The sequence below is a fragment of the Rhipicephalus sanguineus genome, chromosome 10 (genome assembly GCF_013339695.2).
Source record: "Rhipicephalus sanguineus isolate Rsan-2018 chromosome 10, BIME_Rsan_1.4, whole genome shotgun sequence".
Classification (NCBI taxonomy): Eukaryota; Metazoa; Arthropoda; class Arachnida; order Ixodida; family Ixodidae; genus Rhipicephalus; species Rhipicephalus sanguineus.
The window spans coordinates 46,271,631-46,286,042 of record NC_051185.1 but is presented as its reverse complement, the minus strand read 5'-3'; the positions used below and the strand labels follow the sequence as shown (position 1 = coordinate 46,286,042).

At 46.6% G+C, this 14,412-nt stretch overlaps 1 long non-coding RNA gene across 2 annotated transcripts in view; it reads right to left on the bottom strand.

Annotated features, from left to right (window-relative positions):
- Positions 1 to 14,412, bottom strand: part of LOC119372646 (uncharacterized) — a 170,485-nt gene that overhangs the window by 114,132 nt on the left and 41,941 nt on the right. The window lies entirely within an intron of this gene.

Here is a 14,412-nt window from a genome sequence, read left to right as displayed (position 1 = left end):
ACAGGAGCGGGCCGTAGGATCTGTCAGCTAAAAAAGTCTAATATCTGCCTATAAATTGCGAAACTTCAAGACTGCACTAAAGAAGACAGTGTTGCGTCCTGTGGTAGTACTTTAGAGCCATGTATATTCTATCAAAGCAGCAAGAAAAAAAGAATTCAATGTCGGCACTTTGCGTCGCAGCATTTGGCGCAGCAGATAACCTTTTGCTTTTGTTTAGCATTGGGATCGTCCACGACGCCACGAAACGGGGACGACGCCGTCGACCAGATACTAAAGCAGAAAAACGAACGAGCAGCACGTGGAGTGCAGCCCAGATCGCCGACTTCACCGCTGATCCAGCAAGCCACAATACACACGGGGTGCAATTGCTCGGCCGGCTGCTTGCAACCCCCAAGGTCGCTCATCTTCGCCATTCAGCAGCATTCAGTAGCATTCAGTAGTAGTAGTGAGTGTTCACGGGCACTAGTGATGCGTAAAGCGGATGCCCCTGTCCTTCACCAATGCCGAAAACAAGCAACATATCGCATTTATCTATCGACTGCCGACTCGCACCGCGTTCGCCGCTCACCTCTTTATCAGTAATCGCAGCCGGGCTCGACGGGAGAGCACCGCCTTTCCCTTTGAAGTCGCTGATGCACTGGCTTGGTACAGAGCATATCACGCTGAGATTGTAGACTGCGTTACTATAATATATTGAATTTAGCTGACAGACTGCATCCGAGACGACTGATTGCAGTGCAATCAATTCACCCCGGCATCTGGGCCACAGGGGCGTGGGGAAAAATGAGACACCCTTGAAAAATTACCCATTATTTGCAACGAATACACGCACAGTTCGCTCCATGCGCATTAACACAATCTTCGTGACACTATAGCCCGGAAAAACACTGTATTTTGACGCCAGAGTTTCTTCCTTCTGTAGGCCACCACAAACTAAGCAGCTCCATTCTTTCGCTTTTCTTGCATATTGGATATGAGATGATTTTGAAATCCCAACCTTGTTTGCCGCATACTTTGCTTTTGTAGCAGAGCTACTGTTCTTGCTCTTCAATGTTGTCTCTGCAGCAGTTGCAGTCTTTTTTCGTTTCCTTCCAGAGCTACGCCTTCCTTGAGGAGGGGGAGAACGAAGCGAGAACTGTGACACGTCTTGTTCCCTTCAAGGATGACCAATTCCTTCAAATTTTACAACAGAGGCGGTGGACATGTGGCTGTGCTAAATAACAAATCGGTATGATTAAAACTGAGTGTGTGTTAAGTGCTAAGATGTGGCGTTTTTAGCCTTTCACAGGCTACTCCTAAAATGATTTTATCGTTACAACAGACAACTTCATTCAAAACTTCGTATAAATGGAGGCTAAGAAATTCTCATAAATTGTTTTGTGAATCCAGAAAACACCAGTCCTGCACGGAACACTGAGCACAAGTCACGGCGAAAGCTGGAAGAGCGGCCATTCTAGGGCCCGTTGTAAACTCTCTTGGGGCAACAAATACAAGTACACAATGAAGAGTACCCTATATGTCATAATCAGGGTTCTTTCCACGGTGGGCGGTGGTAGAAATGCCGCCCATCGCTCTGACCGCTTTGAAATGCGTGCCTACTAGCAACGCCAGCTAGTTGCTGCCCAACGAGCGCAACGCCAGCGAGTCGTGCCTCCCGCAACCTGGGTTTGTAATAAGGCGTGTGAACAGGAGGCTTTCTGGTTTCAAAGATCGCCAACTTCAGTGCCAGCGCAAGAACGCAAGCGCCCTTGCTTCCGCTTTTTATGTGCGTCATAGGTGCCTGAATATCGCTACCACAAATGAAATGTGGATGTGTATTGAAAACTGGAAGCTTGAAAACTTTAAATTAATAAGGTTAATGCACCCCCTGCCCCCCCTCCCCCCGCCCTGTCAAAATATTCACCCCTAAAAATTTCTGGGCAGAACTCTGTAAATAGTAAATTTTGCTAAAGAAGGGAAGCATCCGCTATACCATTATTCTTCATTCTGCAAGAGAAGCGAGGTACTCGCAACACATCTGTAAGGCATTATGTGCACTTTGTTGATGCTTTGGCTCATAACGAAAAATTTATGCTTGAGCAATTTGTACTGGGTGGAAAGCTTTAAACCACACATTCGTTGTGCAATTCGCATGTGCGACGCCTGGTTGTTAATTCACTCTTCTACCACGCTATATTTTATGCGTTAACGCAATTTCTTGCCCGCCATGATGCCTTTTTGCAAATGTGTTTCATGCACCGGCGGCGCAGTGGTAAAATACTCGATTCCCATGCAGAGGGCCAGGGTTCAAATCCCATCCGATCCTGGATTTTTTCGCGGTTCGTTTTGGCCTAGCGCTTTTTTGCTGCATTGTGTTGCTGGGGGCCTGTTAGTCATAACACGGCACATCGTTTGCTGCAGCACGCGACAGATAATTACAGGCTACTCATTACCGACTAGTGTCAGTTTTGGCTTCCAAAACGGCAAGCCATCGGGTGCAACCTTCACCACCTAGTGGGTGCAGCGCTCGATCCCGTCAGCACACAGAACTGTGACGCACATCCACGTGGTTCGCGAGCAGCCGCCGAGAAGTAGGCTGATGGAGCGAACGTGGCAAAAAAATAGAACATGGCGGCTATGACGTCATTATAACTTGTTGCAGCGTGGTCACTTGACGGAAGTAGGGGTGTCACCGGGGGTCACCTTTGAGGGTGTCAATAGCGCGAGGGCTATATTCGCTGTTGATATTATGCAGATGATATGCACATGTTCATGAAAATCGATCCCGCAGGCTATCTCAGCCACGCAATTTGGTGTGAGTAGCCTATTAAGTTGCCCTGAATAGTGGCAAAAAAAAGGTACGTGCAGAAAACCGTGCCAAAGAATGCGTGGTCGTTCACCAAGGTATTTTTTATTAAATTCGAAGTATTTCATGACGACTACCTATCTATCCATCTACCTATCTACATCTACCTGTCTGTCTACCTATGTAGCCATCTATCTAGCCATCTAACCATCTACGTCGGACCACTCTCGCGATCACCTACTAAGTACCCAAAATTTAGACAGGAGGAGATAAGAGCATGACGAACACGATTCACAAGTCATGACTTGAATAAAGCGACTTGCATGTCGCGTAAGTCATTAAATTCTTTCCACCAGTCACCTGTAGCACATACTTTCATAATACAGCCCGTGGTTAACGAATATGCGCCCCAGGCGATTCACAGTTTATATTAGCGCCGGAACAGCAAGAACAGACATTGGAAATTTCAAATCGAGAGCGTTAAGGAGCCTGTGTCGCAGGAAATCTGGCGTCGGTGGCGTTGAGAAATGTCCCGAGGGATGCAAAAAGTAAAATCCGGGATTTGAGGCAGAATCAAACTCGGGCATTCTGCCAGGTAGTCAATGAGCAATGAAAGGTCTTGAAGCTGCTTTGGTAAACGAGCCTCTGCAGCTGCCATGTCGGGATAACATGTTTTGTAAACAATGTAATAAACATTACATATATACTCTTATGACTCGGCAAGCTACATTCAAGTTTTGCTCAAACCAGGAGGAATATTCCAACAAACTCTAGGAATGATACTATGCACATTACACCCTATCATGCACTTCGTTTCTGTAAAATGGCATATGTGCTTAACCTGAGTGCTGACGCTACGTCTGGTAATGACCTACCCTTTAAGCGACAGTGTATTCGTCATGCCTGGTAAGCCCACGATACTATTATTGCAATGTGTCTGGCAGGAAATCTACAATTTAAAGTCAAATAGAGCCTAAAAGCCCTTGCTCACTGCTTTAATGTTTTGTCACAAACTATGCAGCGAGTGAGACCGACTACGCAGCAAATGGGCACAACAGATATTGGCTAGTTTCTACGTGAGATACACACGCAAAGGAAAAGGAAAATTAGAAAAATATGATACCTTTGGATAAGTCCTAAAAGCACCCAAGTTTACTTTTCTGGCCGAGGTGGTCCTCACAGGGTCAATCTGCAGATTGACCCTGCGAGTCTACGTAAATGCAAATGACACGTAAATGCACGATTATATTGTAAAAGATTCAGGCAGTCAGTGGTACATGACAAATACATCAGCTTTAGTAGTTGAATACTACCCATACAAAACGTGCATCCCAAGCGACCATGCAAATATGATCGCCATCAAACTCGATTATAGCCCTGCTGAATAATGACTGGCTCCTTTTTGCAGACGAGAGCGCCCATTTGACAACGGTATAGGTTCAATTTATGTCGCAGACTAATGTGTGGTTCTATTGAGATTAGTGATTGCAAATGCCATACCAGACCTTTCATTGAATATCCGATAACAATTTCTGACTATCTTTCATTGAATATCGGATATCTGATAACACAACGCAAGTCTTTGGATAGGAGGCTCTGAGAAACCACACTCTGGAAGTCCAGGCAAAAAGCAATCTTAAGAAAAATGGTGCTCACCACAACAGGCAGCTTGAACACGCTGTATCTCTCGGCGAGAAAGAGCAGGCCGGGAGTGGGAAAAAATACCATGTGGTGATGATGAAGAAAAAAAAAAGCATGAGAAAAAAAAAAGATGAATGTGATGGCAGCTGCTGGAAAAGAGCAAAACGTGGGGAGGAAGGGAGTCGGTTATCAGGCTCTTTCCAAGTACAGTGCTCGGCTATCATCATGTGAAGGCATCCAAAAGCGATGGGCACAAATACTGCGAGAAAAAAATGGCCGGCAGAGTAGAATTGGCTGTCGTGGCAGCATAGCAATTCTGGCATGGTGAAAGGGCATGCACCAGTTTACTCTTACACAGGCTTCTCTGTTGTCAACTACACTGAATGCACCAATCCAGTAGCGTAGCCAGAAATTTTTTTGGGTGCGGCTTTAACCATACTTTATGTACCATAAAATCCCGAGCAAGCCCCCCCCCCCCCCCCCCCCCACTGCGATGAAGCGCTTGCCCAGCCATGGATCAAAATTCAAGGTGGCGGCGGAAAAACCGCACAGAATAAAGCACCATTCACCGTTTTTATTCACCTCGTCGGGTAAATTAAAAATGTCAGGCCTGCGCGGAAAGCGCAGCACAGTCAAAGCAAAAGCTGGAAGAGCAGCATTTCTAGAGGCCGTTGTAAACTCTTGGGGCTACTAATACAAGTACGCTAGCAAGGTACCCACTATGCCATAGATCAATTTTTGTGAAGTTGGGAAGCACCTACTACGCTATTATTTATCATGACGATTTATAAGGATTTCTGCAATCGCAACACCTGGTAATTGTTTAATGGTGTACAGTCCTTGCAAGTGTTGCGAGTGCAGAAATCTTTAGATGTCACTACCAGTGTTTTGCTAAATAGTGTGTTGGCAAGCGTGGCTATGATTTGTCACAAAAAGGCTACAGCAGACGACAGTTTCCACTAACAATACACGAGGCTAGTTGTGATTGGCAGAAGCTCATGGCCATGGGGGTGATTGAAACATTTAATTTTATACTTTTATGACAAGTTATATTATAAATTAAAAGAGTTGAATGTTGGGCGAGTTGGTTTTGGACATAAAAACCATCCCAAGTAGCGCAACGAGATTGGACAACGTAAATCTGCCTTCAAGAAAATCAGTTTGTGCCTGCGTTTGTCTCTTCCCTCCTGCTGTCCTGTCTCGTGGCATGATTCATGGTGGTTTTTATATATGATAATTATTACAGTGAAGGCGTCGCAAATTTTGGACGCCAATGGGCAAGAAGCTTTACAATTATCTGTAAACTGCAAGCCACAGCGCATGGCTCTCGATCTCAGCCAGAACACAGTATATGCAAAACTGAAAAAAGGTGATGATTAAGGGGGTTAGTGGTGCAAGGGCCAGATTGGCCAAAGAGTGCCATACAAGACATAATGAGCTGACAGTTGCAGGATGAATTTCTGGTGGCCGATGTAGAATGGCTCTAAAGTGGCCTTGAAATCGCTAAATGCGTGTAGCGTATATACAATAAAATTACGGTAATGACAAATAAGTGCTATGAAGGAAAAGAGTTAAAAACATACAAATAGTTACGACAGCAGGAAAAATGGTAGTAAGCGATTATGAGTAGCAGTCTGTCTCGCACCGCATGAAATAATGCGAGTCGATGTCACCTAGCATACACAATTGCCATTAACTATGACCAATTTTGTCACATCACCTAAATACCCACTTAAAATCGTAAGGATATAGAGCCTTACTGCAGTGAACTTCATTAGATTACCTCTGCAATAGGGGCTACGCGTTGTCAACTACGCTGAATGCACCAATCCAGTACCGTAGCCAGAAATTTTTTTGGGTGCGGCTTTAACGATAATACGCAACACACTCGCCTGCCAAGCACCTGCTAGACTGCACCCGACAAACAGTTGTTCGTGACGCCGAAAAAACTTACTCACGTGCCATCGGTGAAACAGGCCACCTGCAGTGTTTTAAGAGTGCTTTATCGACTTGGCAGTGCTCAGCCTACAGCATGTCTTTGTGGTGCCATCCATCAAAAGCTGGAGATTCGGATGCCACGCATCATCAAAAGAACTTCCCAGTGGCCACAGCCACACTGCAGGCAACTTTTCTCACCAATTGCACGCTGGGAGCAGCACGACAGCAGTGCGCAAGCGCTCCGTCACAATGCTTCTTTCATATTTCGTGGGCTTTCTTTGCAATGCGGGTAAAAAGGGATTAGTGCGTGGAACATATCGTATAGGCTCCGTGCTGACATAACTCCACTGCCCGAGCGAAGGCGTCGCTAGCGGCAAGAAGCGCAGATTTGGCGGGATGCTCTGACGCGCTCGCAATGGGGTGAAATCGAGGAACGATGCCATTTACGATGACTATACTTTTCGTGCTTTTTGCGCTTGGCCAGTGACCAGAGCGGCGGATGCTGTACTATTGGCTGTTCAAAGGGACTGTCTACTGTCCATCGCCTTTCTGTTTTGTGTCGCAATAGAAAGCATACCATCTAAAGTGTCCAACCTTGCAGTGGTTTCTCTGGAAAGTGAGTCGGAATTTTTAAAAGAATTTTTCGATCGACGTTCTGTCATCGACACTTGGTGTCTGTCGCCCGCAACACTGGTTACTGCGCGCGATGACAATTGTGCCGGTGAAAGTTGAAAACTGGAACCACATGCAGTTTTTGCAAGCTTCATTTCTTCAAAACAATTACCGTAATGGTTGTTTAGAGTTCGCAAATTGTCAAAGTATTATTACCACAATCTATCCAGCTTTGTTTAGTTAGCCTAAAAAACCACTGCAGTCGAGAGGAAAACTTCCCATTTTCACCACAATCAAAAAGCTTTCCGAGTGGTAGGCCATCACATGTGACTTCCTGGAAGGAGCCGGGATGCTCTTGCTCGGGAACTGCTAGAAGCCTTTCATATTAAAAAAAAGGAGATTGTTTTTTGAAACGAGTCATGTCGTGCTGCTTCTCGGATAAAGATGTCCGCATTGTGCGTGAACTATAGGGTATGAACTAACAGAACCACAGTTGAAAGAAGTTTCACAAGATGTCCATTTGATTCATCTGCACGACCCTAAACTGACCTTATGTGCCCTGGCGGGCCAGCACAGTGGTGAGGGCCCAGTGGGCCACTTGGCGTCCAACGTCGAGTACGGCTTTAAGACAGACAAGCGTGACGTGAGTATAGAAGCTTTCAGTGGCTTCACCTTTGGAGTTCTCTTTCTTTCTATGAAAGTGAATTCGGAACTTTTTAACATGGTCTGTGACTTCTCCTGTAAGATAAAAAGAAAAATATTTTTCATTACTGTTTTCATTCAGTGCGCTTCACAAAATGTTCACTAGACCAAAAAGGAAAACTGAGCAAGTACGAGGAATTTCCTTTCAGTGTGAAGCAGATTTCACTACAGCTAATGTTACGTATTCTACTGTTTTATATTCCTAAAGCGAAGCAAACCAACAGTGGCGCCATTGCGCATGTGCCAGACGCTCACACGTGACAGCATGACCGGACAGTCATCTCCGAAGCCCGCATGCCGAAAGCAGTTGGCTATCGTCGACTGCTTGACGTTTTCCCACGACGCCTTGAGCATTTGGATGGCGCCCAAAAGATCGATCTTCAGATCTTGGCCCATCCGGAGTCTTACAAGCAAAATGTCGATCAGCCGACGCTTGCAGATAGACTTAAATGTGCGGATAATGCCCTGGTCCAACGGTTGGAGCTTCGAAGTGGTGTTGGGCGGCAGAAATACCACTTCCATGTTGCTCAGCTGGGCATCGGTGTGGTGTGCCGTGCAGTTATCGACGATAAGGCATACCTTCCGTCCCTGACGCACCAGGTCCGAATCCCACGCCTTCAGCCACTTGAGGAAAATATCCCTCGTCATCCACGACTTCTTATTCCAGGCATAAGTCACCGGAATATTGGGGCAGTTCCGCATGCGCCTCGGGGTTTTAAATTTGCCAATTACAAGTGGCCGCAGCTTCGTGCTCCCATCCATATTGGCAGCCAATAGGACCGTCACACGGGCCTTGCCTTGCTTGCCCCCGTGGCACTTGTCCCCGCGAGTGTCCAGCGTTTGCCACGGAAGCATTTGCCAGAACAGGCCCGTCTCGTCAGCATTAAAAAGATTTGGCTCGGCTCATACTTGGCGAGAACTTTGGGCCACTCATGATCAAGCCACTTCTGAATTTCTTCATCATTGGCGTCCTCACTCTCTCCCGACACAGTCTTCCCGACAATGTTGAAACGAGTCTTAAAACGTTGTAGCCAACCGCTACTCGCACTGAAATTCTCGACGCCGAGAATGAATGCAAAGTTCTTTGCCTTCTGTTGCAACATCGGCCCCGATACAGGAATATTTCGGGCCCTTGCGTCCATGAACCACTTGTGGAGAGACTTCTCAACATCTTCAAAAGCAGCTTTGCGTACACGCCGCGCGCCCGAGTGCTGACTCTTCTCGGCCTTGGCCTTTATGTCGGCTTTGTTTTTGAGCAGAGTACTCAATGTGCTCCTTGGTATGCCTAACCCGTCCGCGACGCTCGACTTCTAACCATTCTCAACGCGCTGGATTGCTTCCAGTTTAGCTGCAAAAGCCAGTGTCGTCCGTTTCTTCGCGTCTGCAGCCATCGCTACACACACCACAACGCGCGGCAGGCCTAACACACGAGCACAACAACGACCGATGCGACGGATGCCTGGCGATACTATCAAGGAGGAGCTGGTGCAACAAGTGCAGTGCGTCGCTGCAAGGCTGCGGCGTGCGTATGCCGCTACGTTCAAGTGGCGCACTCGGCGCCATCGATGTGTGCAGCAGTCGTAAACGCCCACCGCGCTACCGCTATTTTTGAGAGTTGCGGGAAAGCTCGCCGCCTGTCAACGGAGCGCGGCGGGAAAGCTCGCCACCTGTCAACGGAGCGCGGGCGGTTTGGGGTGGCAGAGTTCGATATATTCATTATACGTCAAACTTCGTTCGAAATAAAAAATTAAAAATGCATGCGATTTCCCACGTGATATAGGAACCGTTCGATATAGGCAATAATTCGATATGTCCGTGTTCGATATATCGAGGTTTGACTGTAGTACTTTAGAGCCATGTATATTCTATCAAAGCAGCAAAAAAAAAAAAGAAAAGAATTCAATGTCGGCATTTTGCGTCGCAGCATTTGGCGCAGCAGATAACCTTTTGCTTTTGTTTTGCATTGGGCTCGTCCACAATGCCACGAAACGGGGACGACGCCGTCGACCAGATACTAAAGCAGAAAAACGAACGAGCAGCACGTGGAGCGCAGCCCAGAGCGCTGACTTCACCGCAGATCCAGCAAGCTACAATACACACGCGGTGCAAGTGCTCGGCCGGCTACTTGCAACCCCCAACGTCGCTCATCTTCGCCATTCAGTAGCATTCAGGAGTGTGCGCTCGTGATGCGTAAAGCGGATGCCCCTGTCCTTCACCAATGCCGAAAACAAGCAACATATCGCATTTATCTATCGACTGCCGACTCGCACTGCGTTCCCCGCTCACCTCTCCATGAGTAATCACAGCCGGGCTCGACGGGAGAGCACCGCCTTTCCCTTTGAGGTCGCTGATGCACTCGCTTGGTACAGCGCATATCACGCTGAGATTGTAGACTGCGCTACTAGAATATATTGAATTTAGCTCACAGACTGCATCCGAGACGACTGATTACAGTGCAATCAATTCGCACCGGCATCTGGGCCATAGGGACGTGGGGAAAAATGAGACACCCTTGAAAAATTACCCATTATTTGCAACACACACAGTTCGCTCGATGGGCATTAACACAATCTTCGTGACACCATAGCCCGGAAAAACTCTGGATTTTGACGCCAGAGTTTCTTCTGTAGGCCACCACAAACTAAGCAGCTCCATTCTTTCGCTTTTCTTGCATATTGGATACGAGATGATTTTGAAATCCCAACCTTGTTTGCCGCATACTTTGCTTTTGTAGCAGAGCTACTGTTCTTGCTCTTCAATGTTGTCTCTGCAGCAGTTGCAGTCTTTTTTCGTTTACTTCCAGAGCTACGCCTTCTTTAATGAGGGGGAGGACGAACCTAGAACTGCGACACGTCTTGTTCCCTTCAAGGATGACCAATTCCTTCAAATTTTACAACAGACGGTGGACATGTGGCGGTGCTAAATAACTAATCAGTATGATTAAAAGTGAGTGTGTGTAAAGTGCTAAGATGTGGCGTTTTTCCCCTTTCAGAGCCTACTCCTAAAATAATTTTATTGTTACAACAGGCGGGCAACAGGCAACAGCGAAAATTGGAAGAGTGGCCTTTCTAGAGCCTGTTGTAAACTCTCTTGGGGCAACAAATCCAAGTAAACAATGCAGAGTACCCAATACGTCACAAATAATCGGGGTTCTCTCCACGGTGGGCGGTGGTGAAAACGCCGCCCACCGCTTTTCACAAACCGCCCCCACCGCTTTGACCGCTTTGAAATACGTGCCTACTAGCAACGTCAGCTAGTCACTGCCCCACGAGCGCAACGCCAGCGAGCCGTGCCTCCCGCCACATGGGTTTGTAATCAAGTGTGCGAACAGGAGGCCTTGTGGTTTTCATGCTAGCGCAATAACGCAAGCGCCCTTGCTTCAGTTTTCTATGTCCGTCATAGATGCCTGAATATCGCGACCACAAATGAAATGTGGATGTGTATTGAAAACTGGAAGTTTGAAACTGGAAGTTAAGATTAATACACCGCCCCCCCCCCCCGGCCCTGTCAAAATGTCCACCTCTAAAACATTTCTGGGGAGAACCCGCTATACCATTATTCTCCATTCTGCTTCATTCTGCAAGAGAAGCGAGGTACTCGCTACACATCTGTAAGGCATTATGCGCACTTTGTTGATGCTGTGGCTTATGCTTGAGCACATTGTACTGGGTGGAAAGCTTTTAAGTACACACTCGTTGCGCAATTCGCATTGTGGCCTGCTTGTTAATTTACTCTTCTACCACGTGATATTTTATGCATTAACGCAATTTCTTGCCCGGCACGACGCCTTTTTGCAAAGGTGTTTCATGCACAGGCGGGACAGTGGTAAGACCCTCGATTCCCATGCAGAGGGCCTGGGTTCAAATCTCGTCTTATCCGGGATATTTTTTTCCCGTTTCGTTTTTCTCATTCTGCGCAATAGCAGTAGCAGCGCAATAGCAGTAGGTTTTCGTGGCTGCAGCCAACCCTGAACCCTTTAGGGATGAGGCTGACAAAGAGGCACATCTTTACTGGTCCAAGCCACGGCCGCAACTGCCAGCTGCCAGCAGCTGCCGCGTGACACAAGCGCACACGCGATCGTTGTCATCTTTTACGCGCTCACAGCCGCCGAGCGCCCCCTTAAGAGATACTGACAGAAAAATTTTGGCCTAGCGGTTTTTTGCTGCAATGTGTTGTTGGGGGCCTCTTAGTCATAACATTGTTTGCTTCAGCACGCGACAGATAATTACAGGCTCCTCATTACCGACCAGTGTAAGTTTTGGTTTCCAAAACGGCAAGCCAGCGGGCGCAACTATGCAGCGCTCGATCCCGTCAGCACACAGAACTGTGACGCACTTCCGCGCGGTTCGCGAGCAGCCGCCGAGAAATTGACTGATACAGCGAACGCGGCAAAAAAAAACATGGCGGCTATGACGTCATCATAACTTGTAGCAGCGTGGTCACGTGAGGGAAATGGGGGGGATCACCGGGGTTCACCTTTGAGGGTGCCGATCGCTTACGCACCTTCCAAGCTATATCTGCTGTTATTTTGTAGATTATATACACATGTTCACGAGAATCGATTCCGCAGGCTATCTCAGCCACGAATTAACAGCCCTTTAAGTTGCCCTGCATAGTGGCAGAAAAATGGCACGCGCAGAAAACCGTGTTAAAGAATGCGTGCTCGTTCACCAAGGCTTATTCTGAATTTTCTTTTTGAATGCGAAGTATTTCTTGACGACTACTCTCTACCATCTACATCTACCTATCTATCTACTTATCTAGCCATCTACGTCCGACTACTCTCGCGATCACCTTCTGAGCTTCGCGAGTACCCAAAATTTAGACAGGAGGTGATCAGAGCATGACTAACACGATTCACAAGTCATGACTTGAATAAGGTGACTTGCATGTCGCGTAAGTCATTAAATCCTTCCCACCAGTCACGTGTAGCACATGCTTTCGAAATGCGCCCCAGGTAATTCAGTCTATATTAGCGCCGGAATGGCAAGAACATACATCGGAAATTTCAAAGCGAGAGGGTTAAGGAGTCTGTGGCAGGAAATCTGGCGTCGGCGGTGTTGAGAAAAGTCTCGAGGGATGCAAAAAGTAAAATCCAGGATTTGAGCCACAATCAAACTCGGGCATTCAGCCAGTCAATGAGCAATGCCAAGTCTTGAAACTGCTTTGGTAAACGAGCCTGTGCAGCTGCCATGTCGGGATAACATGTTTTGTAAACAATGTAATAAACATTACATATATACTCTTATGACTCGGCAAGCTACATTTAAGTTTTGCTCAAACCAGGAGGAATATTCCAACAAACTCTAGGAATGATACTATGCACATTACACCCTAGCGTGCACTTCGTTTCGTTAAAATGGCATCTGTGCTTAACCCGAGTGCTGACGCTGCGTCTGGTCATCACCTACGCTTTATGCGCCAGTGTATTCGACATGCCTGCTAAGCCCACGAATGCAGCATAAGTAGCCACTCGCCGACTGCTTCACACGAAACCGATTCCCACAATGCGTAGGAACTGCCCGAAGTTTCCTCTTCAAGGAATACCAATCACGTCACTCTTTAAAACGGCGGCAGTAAATATGTGGTGGTGCATGTAGGCTAAATAACAAACCATTATGACTATGCATGAGGGCACTAAAATGTCGCGCTTCACCCCAATTCGCATTTCACCCCGCTCTCCCCTAATTTATTTAAAAGTCACTGAGAAAGCAAAGAGCAGCAAATATTCAACTTCCCTCATTTTGTAGGCTTTTGGGACATATTTCTAGAAGAACTCTGCACATACATATATCGGCTTGAGGGAGGCTCTTATATAAACATTAAATCTTCACATTGTGCAACTGTGCAAGAGGCATGTCCTATGCTGTGTCAGAGATTTCTTGGGAAAAATAAACTAAACAAGAAGGCCAGGCTTGTACCACACTAAAATATGTTCTAATATGCCCGCAAATTTCGCCGAGTCATAATTCAGTGTTAGAAAAAGAAATAAATGAGAAACAGTACTTGTCATCTGTTGTAGCAGTGGTGGCATACATGCTGTCTTGCATCAAAATACCAAAACGAGGAAAATATCTCACCGTTTTCATCAGCCGCATTGCCACTGAAGCCACATTTTTTCTCGTCAAAATGTTTCTTGACCTTTGTGTCGTCCTCGTATTCGAAGAGTAGTGTTACATCATTGAGCCTCGAGACGCTCAGCTGCAAATGAAGAATTCCCATTGGCATCTCCCTTATGACAGCGCCGTCCTCCGATTCCCGCTTCAGTAATGCACAACACGCAAACACTAGGCAATACATAATCAAACGGCAAACATAATTGGGGCTGTTTTAAGCAACTATACAGAATCACACGTGAATGGCAATAATCAAAAAGAGCGGCAAATGGTCGGCAACCATTTTCAGTCTGCTTCTCCAGCTCGTATATAAATACTGCTATATTAGTATTGGAAGAAAGCTAGCTTCTGACATACGTGGAGTTCACACATTCTCTCGCATTGATCACAAGAAGCTACCTCCAAGAATCATTGCATTGCTACTGGAATTTGACGACAGCACAACGAGAAAGTTCTACGACTATTTTGTTGGTTACTTCCAATATGCTTCTAAATACGGCAATAGTAGGAAGGTTCTGGAAAGGAAAAAGAAAGCGAACAAACTTGGTATTCACCCGTTTGAAGCACAAAGTTACACAACAAATGCGTACCGGTTTCTCAGAAAATAAAGCCTTCCAG